General features: G+C 61.3%; 1 protein-coding gene across 1 annotated transcript in view; it reads left to right on the forward strand.

Annotated features, from left to right (window-relative positions):
• The window catches only part of LOC308518094 (melanoma-associated antigen B4-like), a gene marked incomplete at both ends in the record, with an annotated part of 362,175 nt that overhangs the window by 61,010 nt on the left and 286,581 nt on the right, over positions 1-14,584 (forward strand). The window lies entirely within an intron of this gene.

Genomic DNA, 14,584 nt, shown 5'->3' on the forward strand with positions numbered 1-14,584 from the left:
AGCTGCACGTCAGCCTCCGGCCGCGACGGGTCAGGGCCTGCACACGGCCTCGGGCTCAGGTCTGGACACGAGCACGACCCCAGCACCGTCCACGTCACCGAGGGCCCGCACGCCCCTCCTGCTCGTCCGAACGCTGCTCCTTCCTTGCCAATCGCAGCCCCAGGCTCCCCTCTTTCTTGAGAAGATTATGAAGATGCCCAACCAAGCCCTGGCTGGCGTGACCAGTGGTGAGCGCCTGGGCCTGTGCACCGAAGGGTTGCGGGTTCGATTCTCGGTTGAGGACATGTACCTGGGTTGCCGGTTCGCTTGTGCAGAAGGCAACTAATCAGTGTGTCTCTCTCACATCAATGTTCCATTCTCTCTCTCTCTCACCCCGCCCCACCCCCCGCCCCCTTCTACTCTCTCGGAAAAAACAATGGAAAAAAATATATCCTCAGGTGAGGATTTCCAACAACAAAAAGATGCCCAACCCCAGACTTCCCCTCCTCCTGCCAGAACCGGCTTGGGCACAGCCCCAGTCCCTCACACCAGCCCCGCCCCGCAAGCCCCTCGAACCCCCTCTTGCTGGCTGCAGCCGCCTCCCCTGCACCCGGTCGCAAACCCAGCAGCTGCGCTCCCACCGCCCTCCCGCTGCGAGGCACGGGGGGGGGGGGGGGCGGGGGAGGGCGGGGGGGGCCCGCAGGACTCGGTCCGTCCGACAGCCTCCTGCTGCTCTAGAGGCGCGGGCCTCCGATCCTGGCTACTCCCTGGGAATAAGTTAACTACTCCGTGTGGAATGCGTCCTCCTTTTCTGCCTTTCCTCACCTGTGCTTCTCGGTGAAAGCCAGCAAGTGCCCTGGTAGCAGTTGTGTGTCACCGGAAGCACAGCCGTCCTAGGGACCGAATGATGAAAAGGCGATCCCAAGAGAAAGGCTGAACAGTAGCAGACGCGGCAGCTGAGGATTAGAGAAAGCCCCAGGTGGCCGGCTGGGTGACAGTGCCGCTCTCGGAGGCCCGCAACCTGCCAGGCCCCCGTGAGAGCCCTGTACACACTCACCGCCATCGCCAGGGCTCTGTCGCAGAGCAGGCGTTTCCATGCCCATTCTGCGGATGAGGAAACGGAGGCTCAGAGCCCCGTGACCTTCCTGGCAGCCTCCACACCCACCAAGCACCGGTGCTGGCAGCCAAACTCAAGCCGCCAAAGAGCAGGTGTTCCTACCACAGACACAGACAACGCGGACATTCGTGAATGAAGCAAGCCGCCCTGTTTCCCAAGCACCGGCCTCTGGCTTTCCCCCCACTTGTCGGAATAAGCAAGCACCTGTTCAGAAAATATTCAATGTTCGGCCCGTTATGAAGGACCCCTGACTGCGGGCCTGTTTCCGATGGGGCTGACGGCCACTTCCTGGGGAAGAGCACGGAATCAGCACGGTGAGCGCAGAAGCCATTCGCACGGGAATGTGCGCGCGTCTTTCCTGAGGGAGGGATTCCGCGTGGAGCGGAGAGGTCACGGGCCACCGCGACCGGACGGCGAGGCCAGGGCAGAGAGAGAGTGACGGGGGACGTCCCGCTCACACACGCCTCGGGCTCAGGACGGGCGTCGCGCTCGGGCTTCCTGCCTCCGGGAGGTTGGGGGAGAGCTTCGGTGCTGGGGGCTCTTTGAAACAGCCACCTGGTTCCTAATAAAACCTCCTCGGACCCGAGCGGGGAGAGGAGGGCCGGCCGGTGTTCGGGGGACACGGGGGCTGTCGCAGCGGCACGAGGAGATCCGAACTGCACTTACTTTCATGCGCAGAAGCTCCGGCCCATGACTGGCTCCTGTTTCCCGGAGCAGGCCTTGCCGTCCGGCGGGACCGGGGGAAGGAGGGTGTGGGGGTTGCCATGTGCTGCTCAGGCGGCGCCAGGCGGACACGCACCTGCTCTGGCTTCAGCAAGGACAGCGGTTTATTGATGATGAAGTCAACACCAGGGGCAACAGCTCAGTGGCCAGGATGCGGGAAGTACATGAGCTTCGGGGACGACTGAAGTCGTGCCTGGGACAGAGTCACATTCACTAGATAGTCACCGAGGCTCGGCTGGCATGGCTCCGTGGCTGAGCGTCGACCTACGAGCCAGGAGGTTCGATACCCGGTCAGGGCACAGGCCCGGGTTGCAGGCTCGATCCCCAGTGGGGGGCCTGCAGAAGGCAGCTGATCCATGATTCTCTCTCATCACTGATGTTTCTCTCTCTCCCTCTCCCTTCCTCTCTGAGATCAATACAAACATATTTAAAAAAAATAAAAATAAACTGTCACTGAATGAAAGAAAGAGCCCATTAGGAAGTGGGCTGATGCTAAGCCTCTCTCCTTACAGACTCCGCTCCCACCGGGGGGCAAGGACGCCTCTGCAGGCTCACACCCTACAGCGAGCACGTCACACTCGCGGCCCGTGGCCCTCACGCGGCCACAACGGATATTTCTGTGGCCCAGCCAATAGGACGGTACGTAAGAAACATTTTAATAAAAATTTTGTAACTTAATCTTTACAATATCCTGTTATGCATAATTATTAATAACGAACTACAACTTTTGCTAGTGACTGATGACTGTCGTCGTGTTGCATTCGTTTCCCTACGCGCCTTACGCGCAGGCACACCATTTCCCTCCACTATTACCAGCAGCGAATGTTCTGGCAGCAGGTGGCCACGTCATTAGTCCCGGACTGACTTGTTTGGTGTGCACAACAGGAAATATCTCGCTTTGGGAGAACGAGAAAAATAGGTTTACTTGCGTTACGCTTATTTATTTGTGCAGTTATGCAGTGTCTGGTAAGTTAACGTTCAAGAAAAAATATTAATTTTTATTAAAATGTTCCATTATTCTATGTTAACAATGACTCGTTTATTTCAGCCCTTTGTAATCCGCATGTCTCCATCGCAATAAACCTACGTTTCTATGAAAATGGAAGCTTTTGTTTTTTAGCGACACATGCACTTACACCTTGTCTATCCGCCCGTCATAGCCTTGGTGTCTGACGTGCTTGCCCTCCAGCCCCTGCCGCCAGGGAGGACGGGTGTCAGTCGCTCTCGGTTCCTGACGGGAGGGCTCAGCAGGCACCTGCCGGGGCCTGGCGGGCGGCTGCCTCCTCTCTGCTGGGCCCGTCAGTCCCCCAGCGGCCACGGAGCCTTGGGAGGGTGGGGCCTGCAGGGGGAGGGAGCCACTTGTGCCCCCGGTGATGCCAGGAGCTGCGGAGGGAGGGGTGCCCTTGAGAGGCCTGAGGGCTCACAGGGACTCGTCTCTCGGTGAGTCGCAGGGGCCGCCACAGCACAGCGCAGCCCAGCGGTTCCCGCGGGGAAAGGGGTTTCCTCAGAGCGCTGGGGGCCTGGCGTCTGTCAAGGGGTCCTCGAGGCTGCATCCTTCTCAGCCCTGGCTCCGTGGCGTCTGGGTTTCACACTGGCATTGGGTCGGCGCCCACCTGATCGATTTCGCGTTAACTGAGTTGCCTCTTGAAAAGCCCCGTCTCTGGGGGTAGGACCCCAACATGGGAGTTAGAGGGGCACACCGTTCAGCCATCACAGGCCCTGGAAAGGATACTGTGAGGGTGTCCATTGCATGATGCTTTCTTCCAGGTCTTTCTTAGCTGCTGTCAGGGAAAGGGTGTGGCTTCCCTCTGAGGAGCCTGGCTAACGGGTGGTCCCCAGGGGGGCAGGGTCTGTGGGACCCCCGGGTGTGAATTTCTGTGTTGTGCCCCCTCCTCTTCCTTCCTGGCCTGTGTGTGTCATCGTGTTACACCTGCGAGGCTCCAGACGCCGCGTGTGTCCTGTGCGGCCGCGCGTGGGCCAGCGATGGTCCGATCGGTAGATACACGAGCCCTTGGTCAGCACCTGTGTTCACAGAGGCAGCGCTCCGCCCGGGAGCCAAGGGCGCCCCCCGCTGAGACGCGCGGCCTCTAACACTCACTGGTCTCCCTCGTCTCTTCTGGAAGAAGCCGGCCTGTGAGTGAAGGTATCGATTCGGGGCATGGGGTGGGAGGGGCCAAGATGTGTCACAAGGTATTTTTTAAGAATCCACCAGCAACTAAGCAAACCCATGCTTCAGTTAGCGCAAACCGGTGAGAGGAGCAGCCCTCAGTGGGTTTCCCGGGTCTCTGCCAGGAGGCGGGCGGAGTGTAGGGGGGTCGGGTTGTTGCCAGACCTAGGGCTTTTTCCTGAGGGTCATCAGCTTCATGGGCAGTGATGTCACCTGGCCCTGGGCCAGCCGCCAGAGCTCCTGGATTTGCTGGGCAGGCAGGCGGGGGCGGAGGGCGGGGGGCAGGCAGGCGGGGGCGGGCTGGGGGAGCAGGCTGGAGGGAGCAGGCTCGGGGGACAAGGCTGGGGGACAGGCTGGGGGTGGGAGGCAGGCAGGCGTTGCACAGAGTAGCAGGCGTGCGTGGGCTGTGGAGCTGAGCCCTGTGAAGAGAACGGGCTGTCCCCAGGTGGCCTCGAGGGGGAGGCCTGGATCTGACCAACATTGCCCAGCGGCGCTGCCCAGGCCTCCGCCCCTCCCGCCCCAGAACCCGGGCTGTGCACAGCCACGGTGGACAGGAACCCAAACAGCCTGGGCCTTAGTTCTAGTTCGCCTACTTACTGTGGTCACCTGACATCTGTGTGCGTTTCTAAGACGCATGCCTGCTTCTGAGTTCTCTGCTGCTCCATTGTCCCAGCTGCACTCAATGACTGGTCCCAGCATCAGTCCCACCAGGCAGTTCAAGGTGCCCCAAGTGCTCCTGCGGGGGCAAAGGTGCTGTGCTCCCGGGTGAGCCATCCGTGCAAGAGAGAGCGGAGTCGGGGAGGGAGGAGGGTGTGAGTGACACCTGATAAGCTGAAGACTCAGGGGCCATGGACAGAAAAGAGCCCAGAATTCAAATCCACGGCCCAGTCAGGGGATGCCGTCTCCGCCCGCCTTTGCCCTGCAGCCGCGGCACAGCGAGGCCGTCCATCGTGACAGCCGGCAAAGGGGCCTCGGCGACGCCCGGCTGGGCACGCACTGCGACCGTCATGGGTGCATTGACGAAGGCACAGGTGCCAACAAGCCCGTGCTAGGACGTCCGCATTCGCCTCTGACAGAGCTGGGCTCGAGAGCCAGCTGCTCACCCTCCAGCTCCTGGCAGACCGGCCCGGGGCTGGGGAGAGGCAGGGCCACAGCCGGGAGCCGCCCGCCCGAGCCCCAAGGGGAGGGCTATGGGCTCCCCGGGGCCTGGGTCTCCGTGCTGGGAAGGAAGACACTTCCTCTTGCAAGTGTCAGAGACGAAGAAACCTTTGGGAGGGAGCGGGGGGGGGGGGGGGCCTGTGGCTGTGGGCCTGGCGTCAGACCCACAGGGCGACGGCGTCCTCGGGCGAGAGGGACACGCCTGGGCCAGCACGCGTGTGCGGGCCACCACGGGGGCGTTCGCTGCGCCGTGTCTGCTGGGGCTGCAGCACGAGGGCGGCCTCGACGGACGTGTGCTCCGCGGTGCCTGGCAGTGCCCTCTGGTTCGCGCGGGGTAACTCCTTGCTGACCTGGAATCCTCGGCAGAGAGGCCACCTGGAAGGGCCGGCCTCCCCCCTCGCCTGTCACTGCAGCGATGGGGGGCGGGGGCGATGCCAGGCACCGGGCACCGGGCACCGTGGGAGAAGCGAGCGGCGGGGCCTGGCAGGCCGAGCCCTGTTTCACTTCCCCGCGGTGCTCCCCGGCGGGACTGTCTGTCCGTTTTGAGGAGGAAGAGAACGGGCCTGGGAGCCTACCCAGCAGCCGGGGAAGGTGGAAGCCGCAGCTCCTGGAGAGAAACAGTAAGACTTGGGTTTTGTTAGAAACAATGTCCTCGTTCCCAGCAGGTCAAACCCGTAAAAACTGGGAGGAAACGTAGCTGGGGCTTTTACTGCTCAGGGCGTTTGCGTCTCTCCTTCCTCCCTTGGCTCCTCCTCCCAGCGCTCTAGGCCCCGAGCTCCTTTCCCTGGAGAGAAATCCACTCAGATGCCAAGACTTCCCAGCCCGCCAGCCAAACCACAGGCATCCAAGCTGAGGCTCTGCTGTTAACAATGCAACGGGGAGAGGCCCAGGAGAGACGGGGGCGGGGAAGGGCGGGCAACACTCTCACAGGGTCCCCGCTGCAGGGCGCGGGGAAGACAGGCAGACAACTGCTGGTCGGCGTCGGGAGTCACTCAGAACCAGTGCTGACAAAATCAAGAAGCTGTTAGCGACCAGCGACTCTGCCGCTCAGATCGCTAGTTGGTCCCGGACTCTGAGGCCCTTGAAGTTCATTCCCCACAGTCTGCACGCTCCTCACCTGGGCGATGGGGCCGGAGCCTCCTCACATTAGGAGCCGAGACAAGAGCCTGTCCCTGCCTCTCTCCCTGCCCCCCTCCCTCCCTTCTTCCTTCTCTCTCTTCCTTCCTCCCTCCCTTCCTTATTTTCTTATTGACTGTATATTATATATATGAGAGGCCCGGTGCAGGAATTCGTGCATGGGTGGGGTCCTGTCTCGCCCAGTTCCAATCAGGGCAGGCCAGGGGGAGGGACCGAGGAAGGTTGGCTGTGGGAGTGCACTGACCACCAGGGGGCAGCTCCTGCGTTGAGCGTCTGCCCCCTGGTGGTCAGTGCGCATCATAGCTACCGGCCGGTCGTCCGGTTGTCTGGTCATAACGGTTGCTTAGGCTTTTATATATAGAGAGAGATTTTTTATTTTCGTTCTCAATTACAGTTTGCATTCAGTCTTACTCTGCATTGGTTCAGGTGTACAGCATAGGTTAGACAATCAGATACTTACAAAGTGTCCCCCCGATATTTCCAGTGCCCCTGGCCCCACGCACAGTGGCCACACTACTACTGACGTCACACGCCTGGGATGAGTCAGTAACCCCCAACCTGCACTTCCCAGTTTCCTGCTGCTAAGTCGTTAGCTAATAACCCTGAGACTGCCGGCCTCGCCCCGGAATAGCCGTGCTGAGCGGACACAGGTTCTGGTACAAACTGGACTCTGCGGGACGCCAGCCATCCTCCCCACAGGGGAACGGGTGCACGTGCTGACCGCAGACCCGAGCCTCGCCCGTGGCTGTGCGCCCAGCGGGTGGGGTCACGTGAAGCCGGAGACCCCAGTCTGGTCGGCCCGGAGGGGCTGGGTCCCAGCTTTTCTAATAAACTCCCCGGGCGCTCGTGCTCCCGCCCACAGTCCCAGTGACGCGTGGGACTCCTGTTCTCTCCTGGGTGAAGGGCAGAGATGGGCAGCTCAGGGCTGGTTTGGGGTTCGGCCAGGCCCCCAGGGCCCGGTCTCCTGCTTCCTGCTTTACTCTCACAGGTGTGGTGCCCAACCTGGGGGCCTCCCTGTCCCACGCGCTGCCCTCGGGCGCCGTGTCTGTGTTCGCCAGGGACAGGAGGGAGCGCCGAGGTCCGGCCATCGCCCCTCTCGGGAGGACACTGCAGACGGAGAAACTGAGCCCCGGAGCTGGTCGGCGACCTGCCTGCGTCAGCCGGGAGGGCCTGGCCGGAGCCGTCCCCACCTCTGCGCCGCGGAGGAACCAGAGCCGGTGCTGCCGCTGGTCCCGGGCGTGTCCCCTGTGGGCCTGTGGCCTGTGCTCCGCCCCCACAAAACCAGGCGAACCTCGCTCCCATTGCCACCCCACCGGCAGCTCCGGGCTTGGAGACTGCAGAGACGGAGGCCCCGATGCGTGAGCGACTAGCCCAGGGGTGGGCAAACTTTCTGACTCGAGGGCCACAATGGGTTCTTACACTGGACCGGCGGCCGGAACAAAAGCATGGATGGAGTGTTTGTGTGAACTAATATAAATTCAAAGTAAACATCATTCCATAAAAGGGTACGGTCTTTTTTTTTTTTTTTTAGTTTTATTCATTTCAAACGGGTCGGATCGGGCCCGCGGGCCGTAGTTTGCCCACAGCTGGTCTAGTCTGTCCCAGGCGGGCAGCCTGGAGGTGGGTGTGGTCCATCACAGCCGCTGGGCCATGCAGCACCTGGATCGCCGCCCCCCCGCCCCCCCCTGCCAGCGCCTCGGGTCAGGATCTAAATGTGTTTTGGGAAGTGAGAGAACTCCGCTTCTATTTCAGTCTCCGTGCAGCCGCCACCCTGCCTGGTTACAGACACAGACTCGCAGCCCTTCTGTTTGCTGCTGGAGGCAGGCACTTGGCCTTGGGCGGGGGGGGGGGGGGGGGGGCGCGCAGGCAGGGCAGCCGGTTCCACCCTCAGATCCCTCCCACAGGCCTGGGGGCCACAGCCTTTTTAGTTGCCAACCGAGTGAGTCCAGGATGAGAAAGTCGCTGCCCTCGGCCTGGAAGGGACACTGTTAAAGAAGCCACAGCAAACCCTGCCCTCCCCGAGCAGAGCCTGAGGCTGCACTCGCAGCTCCCTGTGAGCTCGGCCCCGTCCGTGGTTTTAGGGGGGCTCCGGGGACAGGCCCAGCACCCACTGGGCCTCCAGCACCCTCCGCGCAGCCCTCAGGTGCGGGCCACTGCGTCCAGGCCACGGACGCCAGACCAGCCCGGGCTGAGCGCAAGGCCACGTCCCCCCCCCCCCCCGCCCCCCACCCCGTGCCGACAGCGCCCTGCAGGCCTCGGCCGGCTCCTTCCAAGGAAGCGGGTTATCAGCCAGACTTCCTGCTCCCAGGCCCTGCCCTGGCATCGCGGCCAAGGCCATGTTTTGGCTGGACCCACTCCCGGGCCTGCGCACATCCCGGGACGCTGAGCTCAGAGAGGAAGGGAAGGGAGCGGGCTCGTGGGCTGGGTGCTGCCGGGCCCTCCAGGGACACGGCTCGGTGACCAGCCCCTCCGGAGACGGCCGTGGAGACAGGCTGGTCCGCAGGGCAGGCGGCACAGGGACACCGAGACAGGTCAACGCCACCCAGGTGACCGGCGTCTCCTAACGCGCGAAGTCCTCCCTTTCCCACACCCAGTCTGCAGCGTGAAAGGCCTGCACGTCTCCTCCCCGCCCCACCCCCCCAGAGGGCCAGGACCTGACATCACCCCCCACGGAGACCCCTCCAGAGCCGCCGCCTGGCTCCTTTCCCGCCGGCTCTCCTGAGGCTGCTGCCACCCGAGGCCCCTCCTAGCTCACGGTCCCAGGGGAACACACGCCCTCTCAAGCCTCCTGGACCGAGTGGGAGGTCCTCCTGCACGAAGTCACGGACCCACACACTCAGGCCGGCCCCAGGCAGACGCAGGGCGGGGACCCCTCCCGGGGACATCCTGTGTGCAGACCGCGGCCGGGCAAGGGCAAGCGGCCTCGTGGGCTCCCTGGCTCGCTCCCCTCTGAGCCGCGGGAGAGGCTGGGAGGAGGCCTCCGCGTCCCTATCAGGGAGGCCGGCCCACGCGCCGTCTGCAGGGGCCTCGCCTGGGCTTGCGGTGGGAGCTGAGTCTCAGGCCACAGGCATCCCTGACAGTGACGGCTATGGGGGAGGGGCCGCCCCCCAAATACATCACCCACCGCAGGCAACGCTGTGAGGTCACACTGCTCCCGGGAGCCCTGCCGTCTCCTCCCCACCCCCCTTCAGCTGATGCTCATCACCTTGCGGCCGAATGATGCCTGTGTGTGCGCGCGCTTGTGTGCACGTGCTTTGCGTGTGCGCGCACTTGTGTGCACATGCTTTGCATGTGCGTGCGCGTGTGCATGTGTGCGCGTGCGCGTGTGTGTCGCATGTGTGTGTGTGACATCTCCAGGTGCTGCTGAGATGAGCGCGTCCTTTTCGTCTCCCCGTTCGCCCGGGCACAGGGCTGAGCCTGGCACACAGTGTGACATTGGCGACAGCCTGTCCAGGAGGATGAACTTAGGCAACCGTAGATTCAGCACCACCTCCTGGCAGAGGGGTGGGGAGGAACTGGCCCGGGTTTTACTTGGGGCCCCTCCAGGCACCTACTAAGAGGCACATCCACGGAGACGGCAGCCGAGCCCACGGGGGTAACTTCGACTCCGGCAGCTGAGTGCCCTGAGCCCATCCTGGACTTGTCCCTGGAGAGGAGCAGACGCTCAGCAGCTCCGAGAGGGGTTTCCCAGTGTGAACAGGGTGGCTTCCCATGCAGCTCAAGGGCTGGGCTGGGAGCCGGCTGGGCGGTTGAGCTGGAGTCCGCTCCAGGCAGCGATGGCGGGATGAGATAAACACGGCTGTGATGTCACCCCACAGCCCTGTTTCCTTAGATGCTCCGATCAAACGCCCAGGCAGATGGGCTGTTCTGTTTTGCTTTGAATGACCTCAGCTTTCTAAAATCCCCGTCTGCCTCGCAGGTGACGGGTTTTCCCAGGGACTCGGTTCCACGGTGAGAGGCTGGGAAGCCTGCCCGCCCTCCCCCCACCGTCGGGTGCCTGGGGTGCGCACAGCAGTCGGTGCAGCGGTGGATGGCGGTCCGAGCCCCGCTCTCGCACCAGATGTTGGTGGGCACGTCTCCCAGGAGGCCACGGGGTCCTGGACTCAAGGCCAGTGAGGCAGAGGCTGCCCGTGGCTCTCGGTGGAGTCGATGCGTCCAGACCAGAGCACTCGGCACTTTTGTGACTAAAGAAACGGTGGGTCGACTTTCACAATGAAAAGCTGCGAGAACGGCAGTGAGGGTTTGACGGGGCAGAAACAGGGTGTTGGGGACCAGCTATGATGGCAAGGACTGTTAGACAAGCCTGGCGGCCTGTGGTTGTTTTGTTCTGATTGGAGAAGGCACGTGCCCACCTGGCTGGAGGTGCCGTGGGCCCTGGGAGCTCCCCTGGAAGTGCAGATCATCCTGGGAAGATGAGCAGCCTGTGGCGGAAACCAGAATCGCCAGCCCTGTGAAGACCCCGCCTTTGCCTGCCTGGAGGCCTTTGCAAGTCTCCAGCCCCATTGCCTGTGAACTGCCCACTTGGCACACCCTTTGCCCACTTTCCCTGGGATCTGTCCTTCTGCCCAATACAAGCAGCCGGCTGATGGGGGGGAGGTGGGGCGCAGAGCAGATGTTTGTGGGTGACCTGCTGCTCTCCTGCTGCCGGCAGGACTGGAATAAACGCTCACACAGGATTCAACCCTGTCTCTGCTTCATTGGCACAGGTAGTGACAGGCAGCCCGGACCCCTTGGGTGTCCGGTTACAGGTTCAGAGTCTTCTTAGGTGTCTCCTCGCCCCCCACTGCCCCCCTACTCCTCCCCTCCCCCCCCCCCACACCCACACAGGTCCCCCGAACCCAGAGCCATCTGTGCAAGCAGCCGGGGCTCCTCCCTTCGGAGGGGGAGCTAACCCAGACTCTTGCATCAATTCTCCATCCGTGTTGACAGACAGGGCCTGGGTGGGCGGGGCGGGGGAGGGGGGGCTCCAGGCACAGCAGAGCTGGTCAGAGCTGTCAACTCTCGCTCCCACAGAGGTGGGACCCAGTGCCTGGCTGTCACAGGAAGTGGGTGAACTGAGCAGAATCGGAAACCAACTGTCTGGACTTCGGTGCTGCTGGTGACACTCGGTTCTGCTTCCTTGTGCGTCAGCTTCTTCCTTTATAAATGTGATTGCAAATCCTAACCTCACGAGACGCCCTAAAGCGTCTCCTTGTAAAGCGTTAACGTGGTGAGAGATGACGGGCACGTTCTCTCTCTCTCTGGAGCACGTCCACATCTTCCCCTCCTCTCCTTCCCCGGGTGTGTCCTCTCTGGCTGTCTTCTTCCCAAGCTCCAACAGCCCTTCCTTGGCCGCCGTGACTTGTTTCCTGAGCCCACACAGCCCAGCTGGCTCACTTCTTCTACCTCTGCGACATTCTCAATAAACGTTGGCTTGCATGTGAAAAAAGAAAGCGTTTAATAAATGTCAGCTATTATTATTTCCCACTTGGTCTTAAAGAAACGTCTAATTTTCCTCCGTAATGCAAGGATGGATTGATTTCTCAACTGAGAGTGATGCTGTCCTTCGATGCCCCTCGCTTCCAGTCTCCTCCTTCAGTAATCTGGACCAGTACTTCCCTTCTGCTCTCTCTGAAGGATTAGGTGTTCGCAACCTCTTCCAGACAGAACCACGCCTTCCACAACTCAGATGGCAACTTTTGTACAAACCACCGTGCTAGCTGCTGTGGAAAATACACAACAAGCTCCCAGTCAGTGTTTTCCTCAAATTACTCGCCGGCTTCAGCAGGAAGGAGACTCACCACAGGTGACTGCAGCACCTGAGGGCAATGGTCATAACCATCACAGGATGGGGGGCTTGGTCTATTGTAGAGAGCGCCTGGGAAAGGCCTCTGAGCTGACTGTCGTCTGAATCCAGCGGTGCCCGCAGAGCCATGCCCTGGAAACACACCTTGCCAGAGGCAGGTGAGTTGTCAGCCTGACCTTCAGCTCAGGCACCGGCAGGTGGGTTTCATTATCTAAATCCAGCCAAGCACCAGGAACAAACACGATGATCCGGGCCCACCCAGAAGTGACGATGACAGAGAAGCCACAAGAATGCACATCGTCTCCTTTGTCTTGGGCTTTAGTAAAACTCCCTGGTATTTTGTCGTATAAAATAAATGCGCTGTATCGGCTCTGGGTCACTGTCTCTCCATCAGAGGACGGCTGTCCCACCCGGCCCCAGCTTTTTCCTTCCATCTCTGTGTCTGTCTCTTTCCTTCATTTTCTCAATCCCCAGCTGCCCCTGCTCAGGAACCAGGCCGCTCTCTAGCTGCGCTGGACGTGGAAAAGAGAGAAATATTTATAGTCTATGGGAGAGATTCAAGTACAGTGACCAGAATCCAGCTGTAATGAACTGTATACATGTGACATATTCTAATTAACTTGAAATATTTCACAGTGGTTTACATTCTACACAGACATCTCTGAATCTGAGTGAATGGAAAGTGGAAACTGGAATTTGAATTAGGTTAATGGTGATGTGACGTTTTTAGATTTTCCAAACAGCCCTTGTTACAGACCTAAATGACCATCCTCCTCTCTCTGTCAGAGGAGGCTGGGAGGCAGGGAGAACACAGACCTCACCCACACAGAGGTGTGACCACGTGCTGCATGTGGGGACACTGAGGCTAGGAGAGAGCAAGGGACTTGCCCAAGAGCCAGGATGTGTCTCAGAAAAAAAAAAAAAAGCAAAGCACGATGCTTTTGAAAGTGCTTTGCGAGCAGCAAAGTATGAAAGGGCGTTCTTACAAACCCAGGCGTTCGCTAAGCAGCAGCCCTGCCCCAGCGGCCAGGCTGGACGCGGGAGTTTGCAGCCATCGGGCCTTGAAGAGACACGGGTGTGCTGAAAGAGTGGGTTCTGGACGCAGCGGGGCGCAGAGGAGCGGTGGCGCCCCTAGAAAGGCGGGGCCAGAGGGCCCTCTCCAGGAGACACACCAGCTGCCTCATGACACTGAGTAGCTGGCTGCTCACCGGAAGGACAAGGAGGGGAGAGGGGAGTCCAGGGCAGAGGGCAGCGCAGGCCCGGCTACGGCACGTTCACTACTCGAGACTTCCCATTCCTGGGGCAGCTGCCTGCCGAGGGAACTGGGAGCAGGGGTGCGCCCCGGGCAGTGGGCCAGCTCCTGGCGGTGACGGTGGACAGAGGCAGTGAGGTCCCCCACAGTGAGGTCTCCAGGGCGCAGAGGTGGGGATGAGGTAAGAGGAGGGCTAACGAGGTAGGTTAAGAGTTCGGTCACGCTTCGAGCTCGGAGGGGAGGGGAAGATGGGGGTCAAGGATGACATCCAGGCTCTGACTTGGGAACTGGGGGGGACGGTGTCCTTCGCCCCTTCTCGCAGGAGGTGCCTCCACGGGAGCACGCCCTGGCCCATGGCCACTCAAGTCGGGCACACAGCCTGGGAGGGGAGCATGGGGCCCACTCGTCTCTCGGCTCCCCCTCTGCTTCACACAACTGCAGCCATGGAGCGGGGCAGCCCAGGTCCCAGGAGCAGCCCTGCGCCCCGACAGCCGCAGCCGCAGGGGGCCGGCGCGCAGCCTGTATGGGGGTAGGAGAGGCTCTTGCAGCAGAGCCCGGGCGAAGCGTGTGGGACGCTCACATGGAGGCACCGGGAGGCGCCCGCGTTTATCAGGTAAATGAATAAACGAGTGAATGAGCAAACCTCCTTTGCGGCAGCACTAGATGGGCCCAAACACATCCCAGGAAGAGGCGGAGCAGAGCACTTAACACCATCGCTCATGCCACAGCCAGGGAGAGGAGGGTCGGCTTCCTATGCCTGGTTTCCATTCAGCTCCTAATGTCATAGACTAAAATACCGAGTGCCTTGCTTTCCGGCCAGAAGAAAAGTCCTCCCATCTTTAAAGCCAGATCTCTGGCTGGACTGGGGGACCGTGTTCGTCAGCGTGACGTATGATCCCACGGGAGACCCTGCGTCACGCTCTCCTCTCACCCGCACCCCGACCTCCTACAATGGACACGGTCCTATGGGGACACGCAGCGGATGTGAACGACGCCCGAGGAATCCCGCCTTACATAGCTGCCGAGAGCATTGGGAACCGAACCTGGGGTCCTCCCCAGGCCTGGGACCCGCCACGGGAGGCAGGTCGGGGATGGCGCCCCTTCGCGCGGCCGGCCTGACAAGTTCAAGCTTGAACGGTGTGTTATCGCTTAACCAGGAACGAGCTCACAGCCTTGCCCCGTGACCTGCTAGGTCACCCACAGATGGGGGGAGCCGGACTTCAGTCTCCGCCCTGTGGGGGTTCGGGGCCGGCGATGCCGCGTCAC

Source organism: Myotis nattereri, assembly GCF_964212035.1.
Source record: "Myotis nattereri genome assembly, chromosome: 4".
In the NCBI taxonomy this organism is placed as follows: Eukaryota; Metazoa; Chordata; class Mammalia; order Chiroptera; family Vespertilionidae; genus Myotis; species Myotis nattereri.